The 17,686-nt window shown below is 33.4% G+C and overlaps 1 protein-coding gene across 6 annotated transcripts in view; it reads right to left on the bottom strand.

Annotated features, from left to right (window-relative positions):
• ANKRD17 (ankyrin repeat domain 17) overlaps window positions 1-17,686 on the bottom strand; it is a 196,329-nt gene that overhangs the window by 105,990 nt on the left and 72,653 nt on the right. The gene's annotated exons all lie outside the window — the stretch shown is intronic.

Genomic DNA, 17,686 nt, shown 5'->3' with positions numbered 1-17,686 from the left:
TTCAAGAACATTCTTAAAGTTAAACTAGCATTTTTTTTTTTAACTTCAAGCGCATGGCAGTGAAGAATACAATCATATCAATATAGTTTGTTTCCATGGCCTTCAGGTCCAGAAGTTCTACCCACCACTATTTTTGCACCATCATTGTAAATGTCAACATAGTAAAAAAGTCAAGTAACATCTCAACATTATGATAAAAATAGTTTTGACCTCATGGACACCTTGAAATGGTCTCTGGGCCTTGAGGTGTCTATATACTAGGTTAAGAAACACTGATATAAGTATAGCAGATTCAATTAAAGAAATTTAAAGAATTAGAAAATAACAAACTCCTAAGACAGGAGTAAAGTTTTGTTTTGATATTCCCTATCAGAGTGCTACTTACAAATAGGTACTAAAACATATTCTTTTCTGTTTACTGATAAAAATTGATAATTATTATATAAAATATCACTATTTAATATCATCAGAGTTAGTTTATTTCACAAATCTAAGGTACTACTAACACTGCAATAACTAAAATAGATGTAAAAATAACTGATAAGCTAGAATACAATCATGCTCGTGCCTACTATTCAGAAGGTAATAAAAAAGACAACTTAAGGAATAAATCCTTAACCATCATAACCTCAGAAATGATACTGTTCCATCTTGAAAAGTCAACTAGCAAGTAACCAGGAATACTGCTATAATTAATCAACACATTTAACACTAAATGTTAAATCTGGAAAGAAATAATGTAAGTTTCTCTACAAAGTTCCATTAAACTAAAGCAGTTTAACATGGAATAACATTTGAGATTTCAAATATTTTATACACAAATAAACACAACATTCTAAAAGCACTCTGTAAATATTTTTTTAAATTTCATAAAATTTTGTACTACATTAACTTTAATCAATAACTCCTTATGGCAGGGAGATAAGAAATACAAAAACAATTTTAAAAAATTATATATATTTTAAAATTATATATATGTGTGTGCATATATGTGTGTATATATATTCTTTTTTAAAGAGACATGGATGGTCTCGCTATGTTGCCCAAGCTGGCCTCAAACTCCTGGGATTAAGTAATCCTCCTGCCTCGGCCTCCCAAGTAGCTGGGATTACAGGCACACACCACTCCTTACTGATTTTTTTTATTTTTGTAGGAACAGGGTGTGGAACTCCTGGGCTGAAGTGATTTTGCCACTTTGGCCTCCCAAAGGACAGGATTATAGGCATGCACTACCAGGTCTGGCTAATTTTAAGTTATCTTTAAAGGTAGTAGCAGAAGTATGAGAAAGGAAGAATTTTATAGGCTGACTGAAGTATTATACTTTAGGAAGCAAATTTTTGGGCATGGCAAAGTGCGATTCAAAATTATAGCAGTAAAAAATATGTTTTCTTATTGTCAAACAAAGGTCCAGAAGATGAATCTTTCTAAAGAAAAGGCTGTTTCCTAATGAAATTTTCTAACATCTGAAATTTATTAAAATATTTACAATTATTTAAATTTAATAAGAAAACATAAAAGCAAATAAACAAATGTATGAAATGGAACAGGTAAAATGAATAGATGAAATACCATAATACAGTATTTTAAATGAATATTTTAGAAAGCAAAAGACCTCAAAGAGCAGTCTATAGTTCACTGATTAATCAAAGGTAGAGATCAGAGGTGCTAAAGATGTTCAAAGGAGACACTGCATGCATAAAAAATAATATAAAAGGATTTTGAACAAAAAAATTGATTTGTATAAGAGGAGACAAAGAAGGAACATGGACTGGCAGGTATAAAATTTCTATGTGATAGAACACTGGGTTTTACTGTAGGTTTGAAAAGACAGGTTAGAAGTTGGGATCACAGAAGATAACAAATTTCAAGCAGAAGGGACTGTCTTACACAAAGTCCCCTATGCCACAGATATCCTAACTAACCTGGTGAAAACTCACTAGGAAAACTGCATTTCCATCTCTTGATGAGATATACTAAATACAGAAACATTTACTTTCTTACTGACGTTAAGCTTCTCCACAAAAGTTCTTATGTTATTCTTAGGCCCATTGTTCTCCCTATATGCAAAACTTGGTAACTTAAAAAACTGTAAATTCAAATGACTATGAAATTCTTATAGAGAGCTTCAGAAAAGGGGGGGCTATCAAAATGACAGAAAAGAACAGGAATGAATATTTATTATTTCCTTCCCATCCTCATTTATGATTAATGAAGGAGCTACTTTCAAGGATACTGCTAAAATATGAAGGCCTAGGTACCAGAATAGATTTAGTTGCTACCTGTGTGACCTAACCAAGTCTCTCTCTTAGCCATCTATAACTTTAGACCCTCAATTCTGCCTTTTTTCATAGATTTATCACACGTGAATATTATACATATTGTCTTTCTAAGTTCTGTAAAAACAAACACTTTTTTGGTTTAGTCGTGTACACCCAGCAATTAGAAGTGTGTCTAACTCATTGTCAGGATTCAAGTGACTATTGAATAAAGAAGAATCTATAAAGAAGGTGAAATTTACCAGATGATTTTGGGATTCTTCCCTTTCAGATTCTAAAAGGCTCTAGTGTATTTGGAGAAGAACGGGGTAATCACAATAAATACATCTAAAGGTATATTTTATAGATCTTGGAGACACAGAATCTTACATTAGGTAGCAGGTGGTATAAAATGCTATTTTCATTGACTTATTACACACACATTTATTGCAAACATTCTATGTGTAAAAAATACTGTTTAATACTATGGGAGATAAAGAAATGTGTGATACCAGCCTTGCTATGTAGGAACTTATTTCTTTAATGAGCATGTGTAAAAATGAACCATAATACAGGGTAGAAAGTGCATAAGGTAACGAGAAAGAAAAAGAGGTATAAAAGTTCAGCAAGGAAAAAGAGAATTTCCTCCTTTAATACCAGCTCCTCTTTTTTCAACTAGAAAGAGCTTGTGTTACATTACAAAACAAGTGAAGAGAGACTGGCATAAAGAGATGCAATCTTATAAACATACAAAAATAAGTATTCCTTTATTAAATTATGGACATACACCTCTCTGCCATACCAGATCCCCAGCTGAAATAGCTCAGATTAAAAACTAAAATGAATTTTCCCTCTGAAACCTACTGCATTTTTATTATATTATTCTACAGAAAAAAAAAATCATTTTGAATCACAACCAACTTCTGGAACATAACAAACATTAAAAGTGGTCCAAATAAGAAATTCAAATAAGTATTGGAACTGGGCACGGTGGCTCACACCTGTAATCCCAGCACTTTGGGAGGCCAAGGTGGGCGGATTGCCTGAGGTTGGGAGTTCGAGACCAGCCTGGCGAACACGGTGAAACCCTGTCTCTACTAAAAATACAAAAATTAGCCAGGCATGGTGGTGTACTCCTATAATCCCAGCTACTCGGGAGGCTGGGGCAGGAGAATCGCTTAAACCTGGGAGGTGCAGGTTGCAGTGAGCTGAGGTCGAGCCACTGCACTCCAGCCTGGGCGAAAGAGCACGACTCTGTCTCAAAAATAAAATAAAATTAAATTAAATTAAAAAAATTTAAAGAACATATTTGAAAATATTTTATATTTAAATGAAATATATAAATAACTTCCATGAAGAGAGAAGATGAAGGAAAGAAATGTCCTTACTAAATGTATTCTCTAAGCAGGAAAAAAGCTATCAAAGTTACAACTGGCCTTTTTTAAAAGTTGTATTTAAAGTAGTTTGAATGTGTTGTTTTGACCAGCTGGATATTTTATGAAATGATGTTTATGAATAAAGAACCATCAAAATGCAAGAGGCTTAGAAATCACAAGGTTCAATTCATTGTTACAGATGAAAAAACCAGACACAAGGACCTTTATTTAAATAGCAGATTTCTAAATACCTAGTACCAAGAGACCAGTTATCCAATTAACTAGCTCAATATACTTTCCACCAGGAAATTCAATGCTGGAATAATAAAGCGTTGAACTTTCACACTGCTCTGGGAAAGGTAACTTGAAATTTCACATTTAGGGATTAGGCTGTTAACTACCTGAACCCATTGTTTAATTACTAAAAGTGGGACAACCAAACCTAACATGCCCCCGAGTTATGCAACATAAAATACACAGCACCTCCTATAAAGAATTTTTGTACCCCCAATAAAAAATAATCTATTTTTGTACCCCCAATAAAAAATAATCTAATAGAACTTTTAGACATGTAAATAACTTCCAGTACATAGAAATTAGTAAGGCAAATACAGGAATAAGATAAATCAATGTTTCTTAATGTAAAAGCACTATTAACATTTTGGACCAGATAATTCTTTGTTGTTTGGGGGCTGTCTTATGTAATTTAGGATGTTTGACAGCAACCCTGGCCTATATTCACTAAATGCCAGTTAGCAACACTCCTTCAGGCTGTAATAACCAAAAATGTCTCCAGACATTGCTAAATGTTCCCTTACAAGAGAAAATTAAAAACAACAGCAACAAAAATCATGAAGGAGAAAGAGGTTGAGAATCACTGGGTTAAATATAAGCCAAAAAGAAAAATCTAAAATGTGGAACATTTTACATCAAAACTGACCATTTTCTTCACATAAATAGAATGGGAGCAAAAAATCTTTTTTGAATAGAGTAAGAACAGTTCTAAATTAAAGAGACTCGAGAGATATAACCAGCAAAATAATAGGTCTTACTTAAATCCTATTCAAATAGGACTGTAAAAACAGTATTTTTGAGACAAGAAATCTGAATGTGAACTGAAATGTTTGTATAATCATTGGATTATACAAATACAAAAATAATTTTGTTATAATCAATATCCTCCATAAATATACAATAGAGAAAAGCAACTCTATGTGCAAATAACTATCAAACAAGTTTGAAAGAGGTACTAAACAGATACTAATACAGTGATTGTGCAGAGAAATGAGAAAACAATTATGAATGAGAGTGCTAATAATATAAAGGAATTACTCCAGTTATGTAAGAAAAGATCCTTGTTTTTCAGACATACATACTGAAGTATGTAGGAATAGTGTCAGAAATGCGTCATCAAATACTTAAAGAAAACAAAGCTTCATGGCAAATTCTTGAAAATGTTGCATCTGAGAAATAGATATATAGAGGTTTTGTTTTGTTTTGTTTATTGAGACAGGGTCTCACTCTGTCACCGAGGCTGGAGTGCAGTGGCAGAATCTCGGTTCACTGCAGCCTCTGCCTCCTGGGTTCAAGCGATTCTCCCACCTCAGCCTCCGGAGTAGCTGGAAATACAGGTGCACACCACCACGCCCACTTAATTTTTGTGTATGTTGGTATAAATGAGTTTTCATCATGTTGGCCAGGCTGGTCTCAAACTCCTGACCTCAAGTGATCTGCCCGCCTTGGCCTCTCAAAAGTGCTGGGACTACAGCCGTGAGCCACTGCACCCGACCTATAGAGTTTTTTTTTTATACGAGTCTCTGTACTTTCGTTCATGCTAAGTCCTTTTAATTTTGAAAGACTAAAGGTGATGACATTTCACTGTAGTTGCTTTTATTCAAACAAAAAAACTATTATTTAACAGTAATATTACTTAGATTTCTAAGATAATTAGAATTCTTTTTCGCTTTCTCCCCAAATTAAGTCTGACTTAATACAAACAATAATGAAAACCAAGGTCTTTTAACAATGGTCAGAGCTGAATGAATTTGTTTGTCATTAACAGTAATTCAAATCTTTCTACACTCAAAATACAAAGTCACATGGAAATTTGGTAATGCGGGGTCATTTGGACCAACTGTGATCATTAGCATTACACTTCAAACTACTCCTCAAGTTAGAAATATCATTGCCGTACTAGAGAAGAATAGTTCATTCTGTAGTTTAATAAACTGGTATTTATTCCAAAGGATAAGAAAATTAGTGTATTTTGGCTGGGTGTGGTGGCTCACGCCTGTAATCCCAGCATTTTGGGAGGCCGAGGCAGGCAGATCACCTGAGGTCAGGAGTTCGAGACCATCCTGGTCAACATGGTGAAACCCCATTGCCACTTAAAACACAAAAATCAGCCGGGCATTGTGGCAGGTGCCTGTAATCCCAGCTACTCAGGAGGCTGAGACAGGAGAATTGCTTGAACCCGGGAGGCGGAGGGTGCATTGAGCCGAGATCGCACCATTGCACCCTAGCCTGAGGGACAAGAGCTAGACTTCTCTCAAAAAAAAAAAAAAAAAATAGAAAACTAGTATATTTTAATTAACTGGATGCCATACATACAAACTCCATTCAACTTAACAAATATCTACAAATTACATACTAAGTGCAAAGCAGTAGGCTACTCATTGGATTATACAAATACATAAATAATTTAGTTATAATCAATACCTTCCATAAATATACAACAGAGAAAGGCAACTGTATGTGCAAGTAACTATCAAACAAATTTGAAAGAAGTACTAAACAGATACTAATACAGTGATTGTGCAGAGAAATGAGAAAACAATTATGAATGAGAGTGCTAAAAGCAATGATGCTTCAGGAAGATGGTGCCTTTCAATACTGTGCTACATTCAGAATTTATATTAAGTTACAGAAGGATTTAAGCATTAAGGCAAATAACTGGTAAAATAAAGATAATTAGGGACCATGTTAAAGATCTTTTCAGATAGATATGACACCAGAGACAAAACAATCAATTAGGAACTTAAGTAAATCAAATGCATTATGTGAGGTGAATATGGAAAAAAGGTCAGTCTCTAAGGATAAACATACTTTATGAAAGAAAAATACTGGCAACCCAAAATTTAGACTGCTTTACATTCAACACTAACCCCATCTCCCATCTGATGTTTTCCAGAAGAAAAAAACAGTAAGAAATACTTATTATAGATAAATAATATTATTTATCTTTTTATTTATTATCTACTATAAATAAATAATAAGAAATATTTATTATTGTTTTTGTTGTTCTGGAAAACACCCTATTTATCACTGAATCTCAAAAGCTGGTAATCTGAACTTTAAACCAGTAATCCACATTTCAGAAAAGGTGTTCTAAATCTTGACTATATTATAAAAGTATTTTCAAACAAATAATCCCCACACTTATTCCTGGAAAAGAAGTTATCTTCAGTCCAAAATTTACCATACTTAAAATTTTAAGATTTCTTAATAAATCCAGTCAATGCAGAAAAATCCCTCCAAAAAGATTTCATATATTTTCTAAATTTTTCTTTCAGTAAGTGTCAGTGATTGATTTTTAGCTTCGATTTAGACATTTCAGTAACATAAAATGGGTTTACAGATATAAATCCATAACTAACACTACTTTGGCTACAAAAAATAAAAGTTCATTAGAAATGACTTACGGCCATCATTACGGGATGAATTACATAACTCATATATATAACCTATTCACTGATATTCAAAGCACAGGCTATATGAACATAATTGAAGGCAACAAGTCTTAATTTTGGTATTATCATTATGAAATACAATTTGCATATGAAAACGTATTTTTAAAACTGAATATAAAAAAGTGAATATAAAAATTAAGAAACTTGAGTTTATGATCATTTTATGATAGTGACTGAATAAATTCTTAATTTATTAAGAAATTATAATAATTTCTGGGCTCTCAAGTAAGCCTGGAAAAATATGGCTATCTGCTCTTACAGTTCTTTGAATACTGATAGGCAGGCTTATTACACGTAAAATAAGAAATAAGAAGTATTCATAATTGTCAAGTCATCACAATTTAGTCTCTTCTGCACATGACCCAGAAATAATTCCTTTTGTCTGTATTTTTTATAGTCTTAAATAAGGGTAAACTTTGATAAAATACCACAATTCTTAATGGAGTAAATTATTCCAAAATTAATACAATTGAAATTTTTTTCTATACATACAAAGACAAAATCTTCAGTAATATCACAGAACAGTAATCCAAGTATAAGATTGAAATTTAAAAAGTTGAAAGAAAATAAAAACCTGCTTAAAGAAATAAAGTCTTTCTTGTAAAAAGAATGGTCAATGATTCATTATGGTATTCTGAGAATATAGCAAATAAAAGTAAAGTGAACCTCATTAAAGATAATTTACCTTTCAAAAAGTCTATTTACAGAAAAAAAAACCACTGATCTATTCCTGTATTTTTTCATTCATACTCATCTATCAATTTAACAAATATTAGTTAAGCAGCTACTATAATCTAGGAATCAGTGATATAATAGTTAACACAGCTTTGTTCCATAGCGCTTTCATAAAACATGACTTCTTTCTTATGCTTCAAACTGCTATACACCTGCAACAATTGAGAATGACATTACTAACAATTCAATATAACATTTTTAACATAAATTATAAGCTTTACAAAGTGGACAAATTATGAATATTTCAAATAAGACAAAGTTCTATGGAATTCTCAAATCTAGACTTTCTAAGTGGTTTTTCTATAACAAAATTAAAGTTATACGGTTTGTCAAAAATTCTCCCAAAACTATTTATCAATAGTAGGATGCAATTCAAATATGAATTTAGCCTGCTCTAGGAATTATTATTTATCAATTATCGTAAAAGCAGCTTCAGAATAAAAATATTTTTATAAGATGGCTTTACAACACACACAGATACACACACACACATATACACACCACAAAACCTGTAGTCATAAGCCTGGTGAAATTTCAAACTTCTAAGAATATAAAGTCTAGAAAACTTTCAGGATGGTAGCAGTGGGGACCTGTTAGGGGTCAGATTGACATCAGACTTCCTAAATACAGCACTAGATGCTAGAAGGTATCTGTGCAATTAAAAGTTCTGATGCACAATTATTTTGAAAGTAAAATTCCAAACTGTAGAATGAAATTTTTTTAGGTATGTAAACACTATGAAATTTAAAAGCCACAAACATTTTCTTAATTTAGGGAAAGCATTACTTCAAGAAGAAAAATGCATCCAAGAAAGGGGCAGCCTTGGAATTGCAAGACTAAGCAGCTAGAAAAGAAACCAGTATAATACAACATCTCTTTAACATTTCAGGTAATTCTTAATGCATGATTCATTAAAGTTATAAAAGTGGAAGTGAGATAGGAAAATGTGGTCTGGAGGCAGGGAACAGAAGGCCAAATCACATTTCGGTTATAACAGGAAATATCCTCTCCATAAGGTATATGCCATAAATTACTTTGCAACTTTACTTCATGCCCTCCATTTACATAGGACACACTGAAGTAACTACTAGAATCCTCTAGAGGGGACTTAAACTCTCAAAAATTCTGTCACGAGGCCTTTGAGCACCAATGCTTGGGCCTGCTCCCACACAGTGGAGTACACTTTCATTTTCAACAAATCCTGTCATTCCTTCCTTGCTTTGTTTGTGTGTTCTGTCCAATTCTTTGTTCCAGATGCCAAGAACCTGGACATCCTCCACTGTTAACAGAAGTATATAACATAAATATATCACAAAGATTTCTGATTATTTTGAAAATATGAAAGCCAGGATTCAAATGAAATAATGCCAAATGCCTATGTTCTAGGCAGTGCTCCCCAACCTTTTTGACACCAGAGACCAGTTTCATGGAAGACCATTTTTCCAGTGGCAGGATAAAGAGGATTTAGAAATATAAGTAATTAACTGTAATATTTGTATTTCATAGTGAACTAGAACTTAGTATATCACAAACAAAGAACAGTCTTTAAAAACAAAAACCTGATCATATTTTAAGCAAAACAGAAAATGTCAACACATTTCAAAATGAAGAAATTATACAAGGGTACATTCTTGGTCCATAAAGTTGAAAGAAACTAAAATTTAGCTATAAAATGATGACACTACTTGAAAATTTAAAAAGAAAAGGAAAAACAAGCCTCATATGAACTCTCAGAATACAGAGTAAATGAAAATTAAAATTATGAGCATATTATTTCATATGGGATTTAGCCATAGCTATCTTTAAAGAAAAATTTAGGCCGGGTGTGGTGGCTCACGCCTGTAATCCCAGTGCTTTGAGAGGCCAAGGTGGGCGGATCATGAGGTCAGGAGTTTGAGACCAGCCTGGCCAATATGGTGAAACCCCATCTCTACTAAAAATATAAAAATTAGCCGGGCATGGTGGTATGTGCCTGCAGTTTCAGTTACTCGGGAGGCTGAGGCAGAAGAACTGCTTGAACCCGGGAGGCAGAAGTTGCAGTGAGCTGAGACTGCACCACTGCACCCCAGCCTGGGCGACAGAGTGAGACTCCGTCTAAAAGAAACAAAAAAGAAAAGAAAAATTTAGAGCTTGAAATGTATTAAATTCATTAGAACCTGTGATTTAAAATAAATAAATGAAAAGCTTCAAAATAGAATACAAATCAAAATGCATCAAAATAATTTATAATGAAAAAACAGAAGTAAGAAAACTGAGAAGAGATAAAAGTTTAATTAATAAAACCAAAAACAGTTTCTTAGGTCAAGTCTAGAAGGAGGAGACAAGCCTTTAGCAAGAATGATTATGAAAAATGAGAAACAGAAAAATACAAGGAGTTATTAAAGTTAGAAAGTTGAGCACATATATGAATCAATACATCTAAAAATCTTAAACAAAATGGATGGTTTGCTAGAAAGAAAGATAATCAAAATTAACTCAAGAAATGGTAAAAAAAAAAACCTAAGTAGAATATGTCCACTGAAGAAGTGTCAATTATAAGATAGATCTAACCCTTCAAAACGGCATCTAAACCCAAATGAATTTAGAGACAACTTCTATCAAAATTACACAGCATTATTATAATACTTAAGGAACAGAGCACTACTTTTTCATTTACAAGGCCCAGAAAACAGGTGGAAAAACTCTCTAGCTCATTAAAAATAGCCTATTAACAAACCTAAAAGAGATAACAAAAAAAAAAGCCCAAATAGCAAATTAAATTTAGCAGTAGTATAAAAAAATACCATGACAACTACAAGAAAGAGGATAATAGAGAACACTAAGAAATATAATCCTTTCTTTTTTCTGTTTCTCTGTCACAAATCTTACACAAACACAAATAAAATTAATTGTACATATACAGTGATACTCCTCTGCCTGGAATGTCTTTTTTTGTTTTTGAAACGGAGCCTCACTCTGCTGGAGTGCAGTGGCGCCATCTTGGCTCACTGCAACCTCCACTTCCTGGGTTCAAGCTATTTTCTCACCTCAGCCTCCTGAGCAGCTGGGACTCCAGGTGGTCACCACCACACCTGGCTACCATTTCGCCCCCTCGGCCACCCAAAGTGCTGGCATACAGGCGTGAGCCATCGCACTCAGCTGTCTGGAATGCTTTTTCCAACCCTTTCATTCTTCAGGTCTTAGCTTATGTTTTACTTTCTCAGATGATACTATCAATGACGTTTCTCTCCTTATCTTTCTACCACACTATCCACTTTATTTCCTCCATAATACTACCACAGCCTGAAATTATCTTGTTCTTAGATACTTGCTTATTATTTCTTCTCCATAAAAAAATGAACCTTTCAGACTTAGTGCTAACACCAGTGTGTGACATAGTTCCTGACACAATACAATAACCAAATAAGTATCTGCTGAGTAAATATTAAAAATAGAACACATTATGACTAACATTAATGCAATCACCACATTGAGGTATTACAGGTAAAAAAGAATATGCATTATCTCAACAAAAGTACATGATTAAAGACAATATCCATTTTCATAAAAATACTTCTTAAGCTAAAAAGAAAACTTTTATTCTTTATAAAGTATTCTGGGGCTGGGTGCAGTGGTTCACACCTGTAATTCCAGCACTTTGGGAGGCCTAGGCTGGCAGATCATCTGAGGTCAGGAGTTCGAGACCAGCCTGGCCAACACGGCGAAACCTTGTCTCTATTAAAAGTACAAAAATCATCCAGGAGTTGTGGCACGTGCCTGTAATCCCAGCTACTCGGGAGGCTGAGGCAAGAAATCACTTGAACCCGGGAGGCGGAGGCTGCAGTGAGCTGAGATTGTGCCACTGCACCTCAGCCTGGGTAACAGAATGAGATTCCGTCTCAATAAATAAATAAATAAAGTATTCTACTAGAAATCTAAGATATATATTATTGTAGAAGTTTAAAACTCAGAAGCATTGCATTTAAATCAGGAACAAGATGCCCAAATCAAAACTAGTAATGAACAGTTATGGAAACCTAACCAATGCAGTAAGACCAGAAGAACAAAACAAATGCCTTCAAAAACAAACCTCTAAGGGTATAAACACATACAGAAAAAGGAAATGACAAAATGCTATTGTTTGCAGAATATACAGTCATCCTTCTAGAAACTTCAAGAGAAGCAACTGAAAACTAAGTAAATGGTAAGATCAACATAAAAATCAATAGCCTTCCTACATACCAGCAATAACCCATGAGAAAACAAAATGTAAAATGGAAGAAAAAATGTAATTCACAACAACAAAAACGAAAACATATCCAGGAATACACCTAACAAGAAAAGTGTTTAAGACCTACATGAAGAAAACTGTAAATCTTTGCTAAAGAACAACAACAAAAAAAACCAAAACAAAAGAACAACCACCTGAAGAAATGGAGAGGCATACCATGTTCCTGGATGGGAAGATTCAATAGTGTAAAGATGTCAATTTTCCCCAAATTAATCTGTAAATTCAATGCACTTCCAATCAAAATCCCAAAGGGATTTTTAATGGAACTTGACATGTTGATTCTAAAGTTCATCTGGAAGAGAAAATACACAAGAATTGCCAAAAAAAATTTGTTGAAAAAGACAATGGGGAGGGATGGCCTACCAGATGTCAAATATAATATAAAATGACAATAACTAAAACAGTGGAGTACTGAATCCAGAACATATATATTTGGGACTTACAAAGTGTGATAAAGGTAAGATTTCAAGTCAGTAGGAAAAAGACATACTGCTCAACAAACTCTTTTGGGAGAACAGCTATGAAGCTGGAAAAAACAGGCCCCTACCAAAAAAATTATATATATATATATCTCCAGATGTAAAGCAAAATCTATTAGAAACATAAATAAAACTAAATAAGTAGTAGAAGAAAATATAAGAGATTATGTTGCTATAAATTTGTAGACAAGAAAGCTTTTCTGGAAAGACACAAAACCTTGAAACTAGGAAACAAAAGACTAATAAATATGGACAGTATGAGAATAAAAATTTGAAGATGACATAAAATAAAAAAACTGACAGACTAGGAGAAAATATTACAAAATATAATGTACATATTAAAAACAGGGTTACAAAGAAGTTTTTAAATTTTAGTAAGAAAATGACAAACACCACAATGGGCAAAATGTTATAGAGTAGGCGATTCTTAAGATAAATACAAATGCCCAATTTCACTGGGAATCAGGTATTATAAATTAAAATAAAATATTTATCATCCATTGATAGATAATATCTAATATTTTCAAGGATAATTTTTCAGAATCTAAAATAAACATTTAAAAATACAATTTTCTTTCTAGGAATTTAGGATAAAAAAACTTGCACATGATGTTCTTTACATTATTGATTGTAACAGGAAAGACTATAAATAACCCATATATTCATCAATACAATGGTTAAATAAATTATATATGGAATAATAGCTAACTTAAGAATAAGCAGATTTACACATAAAGGCCTAAACCACAACTATTTGTGCTGTTTATTTTGTCCCATCACATCTCATCTCTTTTGCTTACATTATTTATCTTCATGAACTTATTAATAGTGACATTTCCCCCCAATTTATTGTCTTCCTCACACTTGAATACAAGTTCACTAAAGCACCTATTTTGTTCCTTGCTCTATCCCCTGTATCTAGAATAGTGCCTTAAACATTACCTACTTAAAAATATTAACCAAATGGATACATTAATATCAATGCAGAATGATCTCCACATTAAGTTAGGTGGAAAAAAGCAGGCTGAAGCAAAAACAAAACAAAACAAAACAAAACAAAAACATGGTATGTATCTATTTAAGTTGATTTAAAAAGCAAAATAAAACATATACACATGTGGAAGAATGTACACAAAAAATTTCAAGATGGATAAACTCAAGTTATTAACAGTGGTAATCAAGGGATGAAATCAAAGAGAGAATTGTACCTTTTTACTTACTCCATACCCTTCTATATTGCTTACCTTAAAAAAAAAAACATGCAGTTTTCTATTGTGATTTTTAGCAAACAATTAATGAGAAAAAACAACTTATTTAGACTTTCAAACAAAAATATAAAGAATCACCCAACTATTTCCATATTTCTAGAATAAATTCTGAAAGAGCTATCATAACAATCTGTATTATCCTGAGATATATAGGATTAACTTGCTGGTACATGTACCTCATCTGAAAGTATGCATATGCAACCTCATTCTTTTTAAATGAAAGAAAAAGTTTTGGCAACAAAATCAAATATTGTAAGAATTAGTTAAAGCGACTGCTTGTTTTCTCAAGATAAGTAAAATCAGGAACATACTATGGTCTCTTCCTTTATTCTTTTTCCTTCTGCATGTGATAAACTTTTTGTGAAAATCAGGTTTACTGAAGTATACTTTAGAGTAAAATTCACCCTTTTTTCACTAGCATTTGGTATCTTCTGGCTTTTCCCCACTTTGTAGTTTTATTCTGCTTTTCCCTAATGGCTAATGAATGGTGTTGACCACCTTTATCTTGTGTTTATTTGCCATCAGCAAATCTTCAATAAAGTATCTGTTAAAATCTTTTCTTGGCTGGGTACCTGAGACTCACACTTGCAATCTGAGCACTTTGGGAGGCCAAGGTGGGCAGACTGCTTGAGCCTAGGAGTTCCACAACAGCCCTGGGCAACGTGGCAAAATCTCATCTCCATAAAAAATACAAAAATTAGCCAGGTGTGGTGGTGCACACCTGTGGTCCCAACTATTCAGGGGGCTGGGGCAGGATGATCCTTTGAGCCCAGGAGGTTGAGGCTGCAGTGACCCATGATTGCAACACTGCACTCTAGCCTGGGTGACAGAGTGAAACCTTATCTCAAAAACAAAACAAAACAAAACAAAAAAAATCACCTTTTTATTGGGTTTTCTCAATATTGATTTGTGAGAATTCTTAATATATACCAAACAAGTCCTTTATCAAACACGTGGCTTGCAAATATTTTCTGCAAGCTGGTGGTTTGTCTTTTTATTTTCTTTTCAGTATTTTCTGAAGAAGAAAAGTTATTAATTTCAATGAAATCCAAATTATCGGGGGTTATTTTATGTTTGTGGTTTTTTGCCATATATAAAACACTTCTATCTAATCCAAAGTCACAGATTTTCTATGTTCTCTTCTAGAAGTTGTACTGTTTTAGCTTTTATATTGAAGCTTACGATTAATGTGAGGATAATTTTTGCATATAGTGTCAAGGAATAGGTTGAAGTTCCAAAACATAGGTTGACAGTCAAACGTTTTAGCATCATTTGTTGAGAAGACTATATTTTCTCTATTGAACTCCTTGGCATCTCTGTCAAAAGTCAATAGTTCATGTATTATGAATCTTCCCTAGACTCTCTACTCTGATCCATTAATATGTGTGCCACACTGTTCTGATTAGCTTCATAATAAATCTCGAAATTCTTCAACTTAGTTCTTGCTTTTCAAAACCGTTTTGGTTACTATAGGGCCTTTTTTATATAGATATCAAAAAGCTTGTAAATTTAAAAAAGGAGAGGATCTGATGGGATTTTTATTGCGATTGCCTTGATACTCCATTTTGGGGGGAATTGACATTTAACAGTATTGAGTTTTAAAAATACATGGAAATATATATACTATACATTGTAGTATATATATCATATACTGTAATAGAGCTGAAACATCTGGCTATCAACCTATTGCTTGGGACTTTAACCTACTCCTTTTATCATAGGCAAAAATTAACCTGAAATAAATAATAAGCCTAGATACTATATATTTTTTCATGTATTTAGGTCATCTTTGATTTCTCTCATTAATTTTTTTTTTTTTTTTAGTTTTTAAACACATAAACTACATATATACTTTATTAGATTTATGCCTAAGTGTTTCATGTTTTTTGGTGCGATTAGAATTGGTGCTTTTTTAAAATTTCATTTTCCAAACGTTCATTTCTAATATATAGGAATAGAACACGTTGCTAAACTCACTGATTAATTATTGTAACTCTCTTATATTCCTACTTTGCTAAGAATTTTTTGTTATCAGTGGATGATGAATTTCGTCAAGTTCCTTTTCTGTATCTACTGTGATTATAAAATAATCTTTTTTCTTGAGTGTGCTGATAGTGAATTACACTGATGGATGAGTAAATGTTAAACAATTTAAACCAACTTTATATTCCTAGGATATACACCATTTGGTCATGAGCTATCTTATCTACATATTATTCGACTGTTTCTGAATAGTCTATTAGGACTTTTTATCTATGTTCATGATATATATTGGTTTTAATTTTCTTTTCTTATAATATCTTTTTTCGGTCTTGGTATCAGGGTAATGCTGGTCTCATAATGTGAGTGGAGATGCAATCCCTCATCATATATTTTCTGTAAAAGTTTGTGAAGAATTAGTATTATTTTTCCCTTTAACATATCATGTAATTTGTGCATGAAGTCATGTAGACTTAAAGAGTTTAATTTGCTGAAGATTTTTTTTTCTTTGAGACAGAGTCTCACTCTCACCAGGCTGGAGTGCAGTGGTGCAATCTCGGCCCACTGCAACCTCTGCCTCCCGGGTTTAAGCAATTCTCCTGCCTCAGCCTCCCGAGTAGCTGGGACTACAGGTGCATACCACCACGCCCCGCTAATTTTTGCATTTTTAATAGAGATGGGGTTTCGCCATGTTGGCCAGGCTGGTCTCAATCTCCTGACCTCGGGATCCGCCCACCTTGGCGTCCCAAAGTGCTGGGATTACAGGCATAAGCCACCCCGCCCAGCCTGCTGAAGAATTTTTAATGTGAAATACAATTTTTCTAACCGATATTAGTCCCTGGTAGCCTTTTAGTGTATATGGGTGGGATGGGAAGCAATATTACATTTTTCACTGCCAGTGTTAATAATTTGTGTGTTCTCTCCCTCTATCAGTATGATTAGAGCTTTATCAGATTTAATGATTCTTTTGAAGAACCATGTTTTTCTGTTTTTTGTGTTTTTTTTTTTGAGATGGAGTCTCGCTCTGTAGCCCAGGCTGAATGGAGTGCAGTGGCACAATCTCAGCTCACTGCAGCCTCTGCCTCCCAGGTTCAATCGATTCTTCTGCCTCAGTCTCCCGAGTAGCTGGGATTACAGGTGCCTGCCACTATGCCCAGCTAATTTTTGTATTTTTAGTAGAGATGGTTTTTGCCATGTTGGTCAGACTGATCTCGAACTCCTGACTTCAAGTGACCTGCACACCTCCACCTCCCAAAGTGTTGGGATTACAGGCATGAGCCACTGCACCTGGCCGCAGTTTCTGTTGCTTTTAATTTCATTGATTTTGTTATCTTATTCTTTCTTCCATTCTGCCTGCTTTGGTTCAATTTGCTCTTCTAGTTTCTTAAGGTGGAAGTTATATATCACTGATTTGAAAACTTTCTTCTTTTCTAACCTAAGCTTTAATTGTATAACACAAATTCTGATATATTTCATTTAATTCAAACGATATGTACCATATATATACGTATGTGTATGTTTATATACATATATGGATACATTTACACACACACACATACTTATGTCTGATTTTA

The sequence above is a fragment of the Trachypithecus francoisi genome, unplaced genomic scaffold, assembly GCF_009764315.1.
Source record: "Trachypithecus francoisi isolate TF-2019V2 unplaced genomic scaffold, Tfra_2.0 Lachesis_group1, whole genome shotgun sequence".
Taxonomy (NCBI): domain Eukaryota; kingdom Metazoa; phylum Chordata; class Mammalia; order Primates; family Cercopithecidae; genus Trachypithecus; species Trachypithecus francoisi.
This window is presented reverse-complemented; position numbering and strand designations above follow the sequence as displayed.